Below are 15,429 nucleotides of genomic sequence, written 5' to 3' on the forward strand. Positions count from 1 at the left end.
CAGACTTTATTTTTCTGGGCTCCAAAATCACTGCAGATAGTGACTGCCGCCATGAAATTAAAAGACACTTACTCCTTGGAAGAAAAGTTATGGCAACCTAGACAGCATATTAAAAAACAGAGACATTACTTTGCCAACAAAGGTCCATCTAGTCAAAGCTATGGTTTTTCCAGTAGTCATGTGTGGATATGAGAGTTGGATTATTAAAAAAGCTGAGTGCAGAAGAACTGATGCTTTTGAACTGTGGTATTGGAGAAGACTCTTGAGAGTCCCTTGGACTGCAAGGAGATCCATCCAGTCCATTGTAAAGGAAACCATCCCTGAATATTCATTAGAAGGACTGATGCTGAAACTCCAATACTTTGGCCACCTGATGTGAAGAGCTGACTCATCTGAAAAGACCTTGATGCTGAGAAAGATTGAAGGCGGGAAGAGAAGGGGATGACAGAGGATGAGATGGTTGGATCGCATCACCAGCTCAATGGACATGAGTTTGAGTAAACTCCGGGAGTTGGTGATAGACAGGGAGGCCTGGCATGCTGCAGTCCATGGGGTCACAAAGAGTCAGACATGACTGAGTGACTTAACCGAAGCAGGACCTGGGCTTCTGGATCTATCTGGCAGGTGATCTTTGAAGGAGTTTAAGGTCATTGGATCAGAGGTGGACCCCGGATTCAAACCCACATTCTGAGCTATTATTTCTCAGAGACTTCAACACCTTTCCAAGTTCTGTGTGTGTGTGTGTGATGGAGAGAGAGAGAGAGAGAGAGAGAGAAAGAGCCCTCAGTCACGTCCACTCTTTTGCGACCCCGTGGACTGTAGCCCATCAGGCTCCTCTGTCCATTGAATCCTCCAGGTAAGAATACTGGAGTGGGTTGCTCTTTCCTTCTCCATGGGATATTTCTAGCCCAGGGATCAAACCTGAGTCTCTGCATTGGCAGGTGGATTCTTTACCACTGAACCACCAGGGAAGCCCACTGTGCATTTGGGGGCTATAAAAGAACTTTGTATGGGGTGCAAAGTTTGTGTAAATGGACGTAGCTGAGAAGAGAGAGCAATCAACTCTGCCCATGTAAATTTGGGTGTTCAAGGATAAGTGGGAGTTTGCTAGGAAGAAGTGAAAAAGCAGCTTTCCATTCTGGACAATCTAGTTCACAAATCCTGTAAATACTCTTTGAGATCAAGTCTGTTTCATCCCATCTGGAACTCACCAGGTGGTGCGGGCAAAGGCATGGACTGGGGCTCACGGGGCGTGTTTCAGGCAGCTATCAGTTGCTATGCAGTTTTGCTTTGTTTGTTTTTTTTTTGATCCCTCCTCCAGTTCTGCCTGGCTCCAGATTTTGGCATTATCTTCTCATGAGGTCCCTGCCTGCCTTATTTAAACCTGTGCTTCTGATCCCCTGTGCCCTGCTTTCTTTTCTCACAGTGTTCGTCATCTTCTAACTCCCTATGGGATTTTAAAGATAATTTTATTATTTTTGGTTGCTTCCAGGGCTTTTCTCTAATTGTGGTGAGTGGGGGTTATTCTCTAGTTGCAGTACATGGGCTTCTCATTGCAGTAGCTTCTCTTATTGGGGAGCACAGGCTCTAGAGCATAGGCTCGATAGCTGTGGTGCTTGGGCTTAGTTGCTCGAGACATGTGGGATCTTCCTGGATGAGGGACCAAACCTGCATTGGAAGACAGATTTTTTACCACTGAGCCACCAGGGAAGGCCTTCCCTGTGGAATTTACTTGGCTATTGTATTTATTGTTTCTGTGCACTGGCTGCTGCTCTCTCTCCCAATCCCTAGTCTCCCACCAGACTGTTATAGTCCACAAACCTAGAAGAGAGCTTGCTACATAGTAGGTACTCAATAAAAATTTGTTGACCAAATGAATACATCTTATTTTTTATTTTCATCATTTTTGATGGGATTAAACTTTTTTAAATTTTATTTTTTCAACACCAAAATCATTTTTTATCGGGGTAATTTTGCCTAGAAAATCCCATGGACAGAGGAGCCTGGTGGGCTGCAGTCCATGGGGTCGCAAAGAGTCGGACATGACTGAGCGACTTCACTTTCACTTTTCACTTTCATGCATTGGAGAAGGAAATGGGAAACCCACTCCAGTGTTCTTGCCTGGAGAATCCCAGGGGCAGGGAAGCCTGGTGGGCTGCCGTCTATGGGGTCGCACAGAGTCGGACACGACTGAAGTGACTTAGCAGCAGCAGCAGCAGTCGATGAACAATGTTGTGATAGTTTCAGAAGAACAGTGAAGGCACTCAGCCATACATACCCATGTATCCATTTTCTGTCAAACCCTGCTCCCATCCAGGCTGGCATGTAACACTGAGCAGAGTTCCTTGTGCTATAAAATAGGTTTTTGTTGGTTATCCATTTTAAACATAGCGGGTGTACATGACCTTTCCAAAGTCCTTAACTATCCCTTCCCCCTGGCAACCATGAGTTTGTTTTCTAAGTCTGTGAGTCTCTTTCCATTTTGTAAGTTCATTTGTATCATTTCTTTTTAGATTCGGGATGTAAGGGATGTCATATGATGTTTCTCCTTCCCTGTCTGACTTCACTCAGTATGACAGTCTCTGGGTCCATCCATGTTGCTGCAAATGGCACTATTTCATTCTTTGTAATGACCGAGTAATATTTCTTTGCATATATGTACCACATCTTCTTTATCCATTCCTCTCTTGGTGGACATTTAGTTTGTTTCCAAGTCTTGGCTGTTGTAAACAGTGCTGCAATAAGCATACATTGGGGTGAACACTGGGGTGCATATATCTTTTCAGGTCATGTTTTTCTCTGGATATATGCCCAGGAGTGGGATTGCAAGGTCATATGGTAGCTCTAGTTTTAGTTTTTTGAGGAACCTCCATATTGTTCTTTGTAGTGGGTGTACCAATTTACATTCCCACCAACAGTGCGAGAAGGGTCCTTTTTCTCCACACCCCCTCCATCACTTGTTTGTGAAATTTTTGATGATGGCCATTCTGACTGGTGTGAGGTAATATCTTGTTGTAGTTTTGATTTATATCTTTAATAACTAGTGATGTTGAACATCTTTTCATGTGCTTATTGGCCATCTGTATGTCCTCTTTAGGGAAATGTCTATTCAGGTCTTCTGCCCATTTTTTGAGTGGATTGTTTGTTTTGATGCTATTATGTGTCATGAGGTGTTTGTAAAGTTTGGAGACTAATCCCTTATCAGTCACATTATTTGCAAATATTTTCTCCCAATCTGTGGGTTGTCTTCTTATTTAGTTTATTGTTTCCTTTGCTTTGCAAAAGCTTTAAAGTTTAAGTAGGTTCCACTTGTTTATTTTTGCTCTCATTTCCATTATTCTGGGAGATGGATTAAAAAGATGTTGCTGTGATTTATGTCAGAGAATGTTCTGCTTATGTTTTCCTCTTAGAGTGTCTGGTTTGGCATTTAGTCTTTAATCCATGTTGAGCTTGTTTTTGTGTATGGAGTTAAGGAATGATCTAATTTCGCTTTCTTTTTTTTTTTTTTCCTATTTACTCTTTTTTATTTCTTTTTTATTTTTAAACTTTTAAAAGTATGATAACACATTTACAGGAGACTTGGAAAATACAGAACAAAGTTACATATAGTGCAATTATTTTTTAAGAAGATAAATTAAGATTTTTAGTTGGAGTTTCAATATCAAACTCTCAAAATTAATAAAATGAATATACAGAAAAGTAGAAGATTATAGGAAACCTGAAAATCACCATGAACCAATTCAACATAGTTAAGATTTATGTAGCTTTGACACAACAGTAGGATACACACTCTATTCAAGTTCTCATAGACTGTGAACTAGGAGACACTGAAACATATCCAGGGATGTAGAACAAGGTGCAAAAATTTCATGATCTAAAGGAACTGAAATCATACAGAGTCTTTTTCCTTACCACTGTGGAATGATGTTAGAAATCAACATCAAAAGATATTTGAAAATAACCCATATATTTTCAAGTGCAGTGTGACATTTACCAAGAGAGATCTTTGACTTAGCCATTGAAAGCCTCGATAAAATTGGAAGACTGATAAAACACAGCGGGTGTTTGCAGAGAAGCAAGCATTTAAATGAGAAATTAATTATCAAGATACTTTTAAAATCTTATGTATTTGAAAATTAAATGTCCACTTTTAAATGATGGGTGTATCTAAGAAGCCATAGCAAGGAAAATTAGAAAATATTTATAATAGAATAAAAATGAAAGAGAATTTCCCAGAATTTGATGCATGCAGTTGAAGCTGCTCAATAGACTTCTATTTAACCTCTATGTCATCCTCAATATCTTGCTTTATTGTCAGTGGCATCTGAGTTTGATTCTTCTCTACCCAGTGACTTCTATTTACGTGTCATCAGCCAACACTCAATCACATGAATAATCCTTACTAAAAGGAAGTTTACAAAGCTAATTCAACTTTCTAGATTTTACTGTGGAGGAAAGCAAAAGAACAACAAAAAAGATGAGTAGTGAGTAATGTTTCTGTGCCTTTGTAGATATCTTTTTATCTGGATTTCTTTAATTCAGTGCAGTTCAATTCAGTCGCTCAGTCATGTCCAACTCTTTGCGACTCCATGAATCGCAGCACGCCAGGCCTCCCTGTCCATCACCAACTCCCGGAGTTTACTCAAACTCATGTCCATTGAGTCGGTGATGCCATCCAGTCATCTCTTCTGCTGTCATGCCCTCTCCTCCTGCCCCCAATCCCTCCCAGCATCAGAGTCTTTTCCAATGAGTCAACTCTTCGCATGAGGTGGCCAAAGTATTGGAGTTTCAGCTTTAGCATCAGTCCTTCCAATGAACACCCAGGACTGATCTCCTTTAGGATGAACTGGTTGGATCTCCTTGCAGTCCAAGGGACTCTCAAGAGTATTCCTCAACATTACAGCTCAAAAGCATCAATTCTTCGGTGCTCAGCTTTCTTCACAGTCCAACTCTCACATCCATACATGACTACTGGAAAAACCATAGCCTTGACTAGATGGACCTTTGTTGGCAAAGTAATGTCTCTGCTTTTTAATATGCTATCTAGGTTGGTCATAACTTTTCTTCCAAGGAGTAAGCGTCTTTTAACTTCATGGCTGCAGTCACCATCTGCAGTGATTTTGGAGCCAAAAAAATAAAGTCTGACACTGTTTCCACTGTTTACCCATCTACTTCTCATGACGTGATGGGACCAGATGCCATGATCTTCATTTTCTGAATGTTGAGCTTTAAACCAACCTTTTCCCTCTCCTCTTTCACTTTCATCAACAGGCTCTTTAGCTCCTCTTCACTTTCTGCCATAAGGGTGCTATCATCTGCATATCCAAGGTTATTGATATTTCTCCTCATATCCAAGGTTATTGATATTTCTCCTGGCAATCTTGATTCCAGCTTGTGCTTCTTGCAGCCCAGCGTTTCTCATGATGTACTCTGCATATAAGTTAAATTCACTTTCTTACATATAGCTGTCCAGTTTTCCCAGCATCCTTTATTGAAGAGACTGTTTTTCCAACATTGTGTAGTCTTGCCTCCTTTGTCATGGATTAATTGACAGTAGCTGCATGGGCTTATTTCTGGGTTTTCTATTCTGTTCCATTGTTCTATATTTCTATTTTTTGTGCCAGTACCATACTGTTTTGATGACTGTAGCATGGTAATATAGTCCAAAGTCAGGGAGCTTGATTCATCGAGGTCTTTGTGTCCATAGGTATGTTTATTCTGAGGTATTTTATTCTTTTTGATGCAATGGTAAAGGGAATTGCTTCTTGAATTTCTTTTTTTGATCTTTCATTGTTAGTGTATAGAAATGCAATAGATTTCTATGTATTAATTTCATAACCTGCAACTTTACTAAATTCACTAATGAGTTCAGGTAGTTTTCTGGTAGCATCTTTAGGATCTTCTATGATTAGTATCATGTCATCTGCAAACAGTGACAGATTCACTTCTTTTCCAATTTGGATGCTCTTTACTTATTTCTCTTCTCTGATTGTTGTAGCTAGGACTTCCAAAACTATGTTGAATAAAAGTGGTGAGAGTGGACATCTTTGTCTTGTTCCTGATCCTGGAGGGAATGCTTTCAGCTTTTCACCATTGAGTATGATGTTAACTGTCAGTTTGTCATAGATAGCCTTTATTATGTTGAGGTATGTACCCTCCATGTCCACTTTTTGGAGAGTTTTTATCATAAAAGAATGCTGAATTTTGTCAAAATCCTTTTTCTGCATCTGTTGAGATGATCATATGGTTTTTGTTCTTCAAATTTTTAATATGGTGTATCATGTTAATTGGATGCTGAAAAATTCTCGCATCCCCTGGGATGAATCCCACTTGATCACGGTGTATGATCTTTTTAATGTATTGTTAGATATGGATCGCTAGTATTTTCTTGAGGATTTTTGCATCTATGTTCATCAGTGATATGGCCTGTAATTTTTTTTTTTTTTTGGTGGTATCTTTGTCTAGTTTTGGTATCAGGTGATGGTGGCCTCATAAAATGAGTTGGGAAGTTTTCCTTCCTCTGTGAATTCTTGAAACCGTTTCAGAAAGATAGGTGTTAACTCTTCTCTAAATGTTTAATAAAATTTGCCTGTGAAGCTGTCAGGTCCTGGACTTTTGTTTGTTGGGAGGTTTTTAATCACGGAGGTTTTAATTCAATTTCAATGCTTGTGATTGGTCTGTGCATATTTTCTACTTCTTCCTGGTTCAGTCTAGGGAGGCTGTACCTTTCTAAGAATTTCTCCATTTCTTCCAGATTGTCCATTATATTGGCATGCAATTGTTCATAGTAATCATTTATGATCCTTGGTATTTCTGTGGAGTCAGTTGTAACTTTTCCTTTTTACTTCTAATTTTACTGATTTGAGTCCTCTCACAATTTTTCTTGAGTCTGGCTAAAGTTTATCAACCTTGTTTATCCTTTCAAAGAAACAGCTTTTAGTTTCATTGGTCTGTGCAGTTGCTTTCTTTGTCTCTATTTCATTCATTTCTGCTCTGATCTTTATGATTTCCTTCCTTCTACTAGCTTTAGGTATTGTTTGTTCTTCTTTCTCAAGTTGTTTTAGGTGTAAAGTTAGGTTGTTTATTTGAGATTTTTCTGTTTCTTAGGGTAAGATTGTATTCTATAAACTTCCCCTATTAGAACTGCATTCGCTGCATCCCATAAGTTTTGGACCATTGTACTTTCATTTTCATTTGTCTCTAGGTATTTTTAATTTCCTCTTTGGTTTCTTCAGTGATCCAATGTTTAGTAACATATTGTTTAGCTGCCACATGTTTGTGTTTCTTAGCATTTTTTTTTCTTGTAGTTTATTTCTAATCTCATAGCATTGTGATCAGAAAAGATGCTTGATATGATTTTGATTTTCTTAAATTTAACAAGGATTGCCTTGTGGCCCAGCATGTGGTCAATCCTTGGGAATGTCGTGTGCACTTGAGGAAAATGTATAGTCAGCTGCTTTTGGATGGAATGCTCTATAAATATCAATTAAGTTCAACTTGTCTAAAGTATCATTTAAGGCCTGTGTTTCCTTACTGGTTTTCTGTCTGGATGATCTGTCCATTGATGAAAGTGGGGTATTAAAGTCCCCCACTATTATTGTGTTACTATCAATTTTCCCCTTTATCTTTGTTAGTATTTGCCTTACATATTGAAGTGCTCCTATGTTGGGTGCATATATATTTATAATTATTATATCTTCTTTTTGGATCAAACCCTTGATCATTATGTAGTGCCTTTCTTTGTCTCTTATAACAGTCTTTAAGATCTATTTTGTCTGATACGAGTATTGCTACTCCAGCTTTCTTATTATTTCCTTTTGCATGAAATACCTTTTGCTATCCCCTTATTTTCAGTCTGTAAGTGTCTATAGGTATGAAGTGGGTCTCTTGTAGACAATATATATATATATATATATATATATATATATATATATATATATATATATATGGGTGTTGTTTTTGTATCCACCCAGCCAGCCTATGTCTTTTGGTTGGTGCATTTAATCCATTTACATTTAAGGTAATTATTGATATATATGATCCTATTATCATTTTGTTAATTGCTTTTGGCTTCTTTTTTATAGATCTTTTCCTTTTCTTGTGTTTCCTGCCTAGAGACGTTCCTTTAGCATTTGTTGTAAGATTGGTTTAGTGGTGCTGAATTATCCTAACTTTTGCTTGTCTGAAAAGCTTTTGATTTCTCCATCAAACTTGAATGAGAGTTTTGTAGGGTAGAGTAGTCTTGGTTGTAGGTTCTCCCCTTTCATCACTTGGAATATATCATGCCATTCCCTTCTGGTTTGTAGAGTTCCTGTTGAGAAATCAGCTGATTTATATGTTACTTGTCTTTTTTCCCTTGTTGCTTTTAATAATTTTTCTTTGTCTTTAATTTTTGTCAGTTTCATTACCATGTGTCTTGGTGTGTTCCTCCTTGAGTTTATCCTGCCTGGGACTCTCTGTGCTTCCTGGACACGGTTGACTATTTCCTTTACCATGTTGGGGAAGTTTCAGCTATTATCTCTTCAGATATTTTCTTGGGTCCTTTCTCTCTCTCTCTCTTCTCCTTCTTGGACCCCTATACTGTGAATATTGGTGTGTTTAATGTTGTCCTGAAGGTCTGTTAGGCTGTCTTCATTTCTTTTCATTCTTTTTTCTATATTCTGTTTTGCTGTATTGATTTCCACCTTTCTGTCTTCCAGGTCACTTATCCACTTTTCTGCCTCAGTTATTCTGCTATTATTCCTTCTAGTGTATTGTTCATCTCTGTTTGTTTGTTCTTTAGTACTTCTAGATCCCCACTCCAGTACTCTTGCCTGGAAACTCCCATGGACGGAGGAGCCTGGAAGGCTGCAGTCCATGGGGTCGCTGAGGATTGGACACGACAGAGTGACTTCACTTTCACTTTTCACTTTCATGCATTGGAGAAGGAAATGGCAACCCACTCCAGTGTTCTTGCCTGGAGAATCCCAGGAACGGGGGAGCCTGGTGGGCTGCCATCTATGGAGTCGCACAGAGTCGGACACGACTGAAGTGACTCAGCAGCAGCAGCAGGTCCTTGGTAAACATTTCTTGCATATTTTCAATCTTTGCCTCCATTGTTTTTCAAAGATCCTGAATCATCTTCTCTATCATTATTCCAAATTCTTTTTCTGGAAGGTTGCCTATCTCCACTTGCTTTAGTTGTTTTTCTGAGGATTTATCTTGTTCCTTCATGTGGGACATAATCTATTTCTTTTCATTTTAAGTAGCTTTCTGATTGTGGTGTTAGTTCAGGAGGCTGTTGGGATTGTAGGTCTTATTTCTTCTGTCTGCCCTCTGGTGGATGAGGATAAGAGGCTTGTGCAAGCTTCCTGATGAGAGGGACTGGCTGTGGGGAAAACTGGGTCTTGCTCTGGTGGGCAGGGTCCTGCTCAGTAAACTTTAATCCAATTGTCTGCTGATGGGTGGGGCTGGGCTTCCTCCCTGTTAGTTGGTCAGCCTGAGGCAATTCAGTCCTGGGGTCTGTAGACTTCTATAGTAGGGCTATTGATAAACTTCAAGAGGACTTATGCAAAGATTCATCTCCTAGGACTGCTGCTACCAGTGCCCCCATCCCCGTGGCAGGCCACTGCTGACCCATGCCTCTGCAGAAGACCCTTAAACACTCATAAGTAGGTCTGGCTCACTCTCCTCTGGGGTCACTGCTCCTTTCCCCTAGGTCCTGGTATGCACAAGATATTGTTGCCCTCCAAGAGTCTCTGTTTCCCCCCGTTCTATGGAAACTCTGTAATCAAATCCCACTGGCCTTCTAAATCAGATTCCCTGGGGAGTCCCAATCCCTTGGCTGGATCCTCAGGCTGGGCAGCCTGATGTGGGGGTCTAGAACCTTCACAACACTGTGAGAACTGCTTTGATACTGTTGTTCTCTGGTTTGTGAGTTGCCCACCCAGTGGGTAATAGGATTTGATTTTATTATAATTGTGTTCCTCCTACCATTCTGTTGTGGCTTCTCCTTTGTCCTTGGATGTGGAGTATCTTTTTTTCTTTTTTTGGTGGGTTCCAGTGTCTTCCTGCCAATGGTTGTTCAACAGCTAGTTGCCTGAATAAAGTCTTAGATTTGGGGAGGTTCAGGGCATAGGTGGGGAGGTATTCCCTGCTTGACCCTATCAAGCAAGAATCTGCTTTCTTTTTTTCCCTCTGCATGTGTTTTATTTGAACTGACCTACTCTATGTCTTTTAGACTCATTATGACCACATTTTCTAAAGACAAAATGTGTCTGAAAAATGACTTATTCTGTCTTATTACTTTATTTAGTTAAAAACTTGAAAGGTTTAAAATCAAATCATATATATTTACTCTTATCATTTGATACTTGTCCTGAAAATTCAACCCAAAGGACATGGTACTGACATAGTCCCTTAGTAGTTACTTACGTATTTGCCCTACTTCCATGGGCTTCCCTGGTGTCTCAGATAGTAAAGAATGTGCCTGAAATGTGGGAGATGGTAAAGAATGTGCCTGAAATGTGGGAGATCTTCCTGGGTCAGGAAGATTCCCTGGAGAAGCGAATGGCTATCCACTATAGTATTCCTGCCTGGAGAATTCCATGGACAGAGGAGCCTGGTAGGATACAGTCCATGGGGTTGCAAAAGAGTCAGACACCACTGAGAGAATAACACTTTCACTTTTCCTACTCCCATACTAAAAGATGCTTCCTTGATTTAGACAGACTTCAAGTCCCACACATCCTGTACCTCCCACACTGCCCAGCAGGGTGCTGGCAGTAGGTATTCTATGAATCCCTATTAGACTGATGAAAGCATGAATAGACACTGTCTCAATCCATCCTTCTTTCCACCCTCCGTCCTTCTCTCCATTTGTCTATCCCTCCATCCATCCATCTATCCATTCTTTCAACAGCTACAATTTGAGCACCTACCATGAGCCACATATAGCTCCACTTGCCAGAGAACCCATGGGACACCATGGACTTGACCTGTGATCTTGAGGAGCCACAGTCCAGCCAGGAGGACAGATCCCAAGCAAATCCTTCCCCAATGTCCAACCAATTACAAATGAGAGCGAGTGCTCTGGGGAGACAGGTGGGTTCCAAGACTTAACAGGCACATGTCAGCTTTAGATGGGGTGAGGCCGGTCTGGGAAGACTGTAGTAGGAGCTCAGAGGGAGCATGGTGAGGATCTGGCAGGTTTGAGCTTAGAGCCCTCCAGGGACTGACAGGGAGGCCGGGGCAGGGGTGGCAGGGCTGAGACTTGCAGGGTGAACAGGTGAGGTTGTATCATAAGTGCATCAAGAAGCCTTTGTTGGGTGGCGGGTAGTTCAAGCAAGGACAGGATGTTATCTGATTTTCATTTCTTTGCAACTCCATGGACTGTAGCCTACAGGCTCCTCTGTCCATGGAATTTTCCAGCAAGAGTACTGGAGTGGGTTGCCATTTCCTTCTCCAGGGGATCTTCCCAACCCAGGGATTGAACCCGGGTCTCCTGCATTGCAGGCAGACGCTTTACCATCTGAACCACCAGGAAGCCCAAGAGGACAGCAGCTGAGGCTTGGCAGTGGTACTTGGAGAACAGAATGATGGCCAGATGAGCAGAACAAGGGAGAGAGAGGGCTGAGGAGGTGGGTCAGAATGAGAACTGCAGGACTGTGAATCCTTGGTAGTTAGGGTTGGAGGTGAGGGTATTTGGGAAAGAGATGCAGGAGGAGCAGAGGGCTGGGGCCTGGGGCTGTCTCAGGAACCCATTTCTGATCTGTACCAACTGGAGGAAGGTGAGGGATCCGTTGAGTTAAGCTTCCTTCTCTGTATCTGGTGGTTAAGTGGGATGAAGGGTTCTGGGAGGCTGGAGGGCAGGGCTTAAACCTCCACCTTGCTGTGTGACCTAAGGCTGACATCTGCCCCTCTCTGGGCCCAGGCTAACCATCTCTACAGGGACAGGATAGATCTGAGAGTCTCCAAGATCCCTTGTGGGTCATTCTCTTGGCTTTCTCTTTCCTTGGGTTCCCCTCATGCTGCCTGCCTGGAATTGACCGGCCCTGCTTGCTTCCCCGTCTTGTCCTGTGGGCACCTGGAGCTCCCAAGGAGGAAGAGGCCACTGTCCACTTTGGGCTCCTCCATACTTTCATCTCACCTTCCTGCTCCAGTGTGGAGGCTGGGAAGAGGCACACATCGCCCTCTAGTGGCAACTTCTGGGTTCATAATTGGTGGTTTTTTTTCTTTTTCTTTTTTTTTTTTTTTTTGCGGAATGCCAGATCTTGGTTGAGGCCAGGAGGATCTTCCTTGCGTCATGCCAGATCTTTACTTGTGACACATGGACTCTCTAGTTGCCGCACGTAGGCTTAGTTTTACTGCAGCGTTATTCAGTTTTGTTCAGTTGCTAAGTCATGTTCAACTCTTTGCAATCCCATGGACTACAGCATACCAGGCTTCCCTGTCTGTCACCATCTCCTGGAGCTTGCTCAAACTCATGTCCATTGAGTTGGTAATGTCATTCAACCATCTCATCCTCTGTCGTCCCCTTCTCCTCCTGCCTTCAATCTTTCCCAGCATCAAGGTATTTTCTAATGAGTCAGCTCTTCACATCAGCACTGGAGCTTCAGCTTCAGCATCAGTTCTTCCAATGAATATTCAGGGTTGATTTCCTTTAGGATTGACTGGTTGGATCTCTTTGTAGTCCAAGGGACTCCCAAGAGTCTTCTCCAACCAGGGAAGCCCTTAAAGCAATTATTGAGCACCCTTTGTGTGCAAAGTACTGAGACAATGCTCTGTACTGTAGAGGACTGGAGGATCCAAAGAGACAACCAGCCTGGTCAGGGAGCATTGCTCTAGGGAGACATTGTGCTGGGCAAGGAGGAGCAACTAGGTACCTTTCTGGGCCCTGCTCCACACTCAGGCTAGATGCCTTCTGGTGGGCCAGTGAGGTTCAGGAGGGGAAGCTGTGGGCCTTACTTCTGGGACAGGATCTGGGTGGGACAGAATAATGGGAGGGAACTGGCCTCTTGGTGCAGCCCTGGGGTGGAATCCCAGTTCTGTTTCTTCTGCAATATGACATTGGGTGGGTTCATGGCTTAGAGCCTTGGTCTCCTCATCTGAGTAATGAGACAATACATGCTTCCAGCCCCTGCTGCTGGCAGATTAGATGAGCTGGTGCACATGAAACCCTGGCAGAGCGTGAGGGCTTAGTCCCCATTCCCCCACTCCACCCCTTACTCAAGAATTGCTATGAGGTTTTGTTACAAGATGATCAGCACCGTTTACTGGGCTCTAGGCAGTGTGCCTTGGCTCAGATTCCACAGCTGCTTCTTATCAGCTGTGTGATCTTGGGTAATTTGCTTCACCTCTCTGCACCTCAATTTCTCTTCTGAAAATGGGAATACTGAGTGTATCTCCAGTAGATAGCCTGATCGCCATGGTTAAAGGTTTGAAATAGAGCCTGGCATAGAGGAACTGTAACAGGAGGGAAAGGGCAGGGCACAATTTTTGAAAGCATGACTTAGCCCAAGGACACAACATAAGCACATTTGATTAAGAATCAAATGGGTCCAAGATGGCAGACAAGTGGACTTTGATTAGACCTTAATCCTCAATCAGCAAGCTAAATGACATAACAAGAGACCCCTGGCAGTTCCAAGGCACTGTCAAAAGAGCAAGGTGGTGGCCCAATTCCTGGAAATCTCCACCCTTTCCCCAAAATAGTTGGAATAATCCTCCCACTCATTAGCATATGAAATTACCCAGTCTATAAAAACTAACCAGGCCACATTTCACTGCCACTTCACAGTGGCCCATACCCTGTATGTGGAGTGTGCTTCTCTCTGAGTCTGAATAAATCCCCTTCATACCTATCACTTTGTCTCTCACTGAATTCTTTCTGTGACGAGACACAAAGAACCTGAGCCTCAGTAAGTCCAGACATCAGGTGAGTGATTCTAATTAAAAGATTGTGGGTTCAAGTCCCAACCTGGGTTTTGGCTGGGTTCCAGTCCTGGCCACGTGGGTTCAAGTCCTGCTGCTAAATCACTTCAGTTGTGTCTGACTCTGTGCGACCCCATAGACGGCAGCCCACCAGGCTCCCCCATCCCTGGGATTCTCCAGGCAAGAACACTGGAGTGGGTTGCCATTTCCTTCTCCAATGCATGAAAGTGAGAAGTGAAAGTGAAGTCGCTCAGTCGTGTCTGACTCTTAGTGACCCCATGGACTGCAGCCCACCAGGCTCCTCCGTCTATGGGATTTTCCAGGCAAGAGTACTGGATTGGGGTGCCATTGTCCTAACCTGAGGTTAATGGTTTCAAAACATCTTAACAAATGGTTCTGGTGTGGGTGAGTGAGCAGCCAGGTAGATAGGATGTGTTCAGTCACTCAGTCATGGCCAACTATTTGCAACGCAACGGACTGTAACCCGCCAGGTTCCTCTGTCCGTGGAATTTTCCAAGCAAAAATACTGATTTGGGTTGCCATTTCCTTCTCCAGGGGATCTTCCTGACCCAGGGATCTAACCTGAGTCTGTGAGCTCTAATTCCATCTCTGTGCTGGCCTCTCTATGTGGATGTAAGCAGGTCTTCCCTCCTTCTGGGCCTTATTTTCCCCAACTTTTCAATAAGGGTTGGGCCCACTCAGAGAGTCCTTTCAGCAATGACAACATGAGTCCCTGAATTTCCAAAGGAAAGGAAAGAGCATGTGTGGGGCAGAGGGACTGTAATAGGAGGGAAAGGGTCAGAGCACAACTTTGACATAGCCCAAGGGCACAACATAAACTGATTAGAATCAAATGCGTCCAAGATGGTAGATAAATGGACTTGATTAGACCTTGCCGGGAGAAATATCAATAACCTCAGATATGCAGACGACACCACCCTTGTGGCAGAAAGTGAAGAGAAATTCAAAAGCCTCTTAATGAAAGTGAAAGTGGAGAGTGAAAAAGTTGGCTTAAAGCTCAACATTCAGAAAACTCAGATCATGGCATCCGGTCCCATCACTTCATGGAAAATAGATGGGGAAACAGTGGAAACAGTGTCAGACTTTATTTTTTGGGGCTCCAAAATCACTGCAGATGGTGACTGCAGCCATGAAATTAAAAGACGCTTACTCCTTGGAAGGAAAGTTATGACCAACCTAGATGGCATATTCAAAAGCAAAGACATTACTTTGCCAACAAAGGTCCATCTAGTCAAGGCTATGGTTTTTCCAGTAGTCATGTATGGATGTGAGAGTTGGACTGTGAAGAAAGCTGAGCGCCGAAGAATTGATGCTTTTGAACTGTGGTATTGGAGAAGACTCTTGAGAGTCCCTTGGACTGCAAAGAGATCCAACCAGTCCATTCTAAAGGAGATCAGTCCTGGGTGTTCTTTAGAAGGACTGATGCTGAAGCTGAAACCCCAGTACTTTGGCCACATCACGCAAAGAGTTGAATCATTGGAAAAGACTCTGATGCTG

The sequence above is a fragment of the Bos indicus x Bos taurus genome, chromosome 5 (assembly GCF_003369695.1).
Source record: "Bos indicus x Bos taurus breed Angus x Brahman F1 hybrid chromosome 5, Bos_hybrid_MaternalHap_v2.0, whole genome shotgun sequence".
Taxonomy (NCBI): Eukaryota; Metazoa; Chordata; class Mammalia; order Artiodactyla; family Bovidae; genus Bos; species Bos indicus x Bos taurus.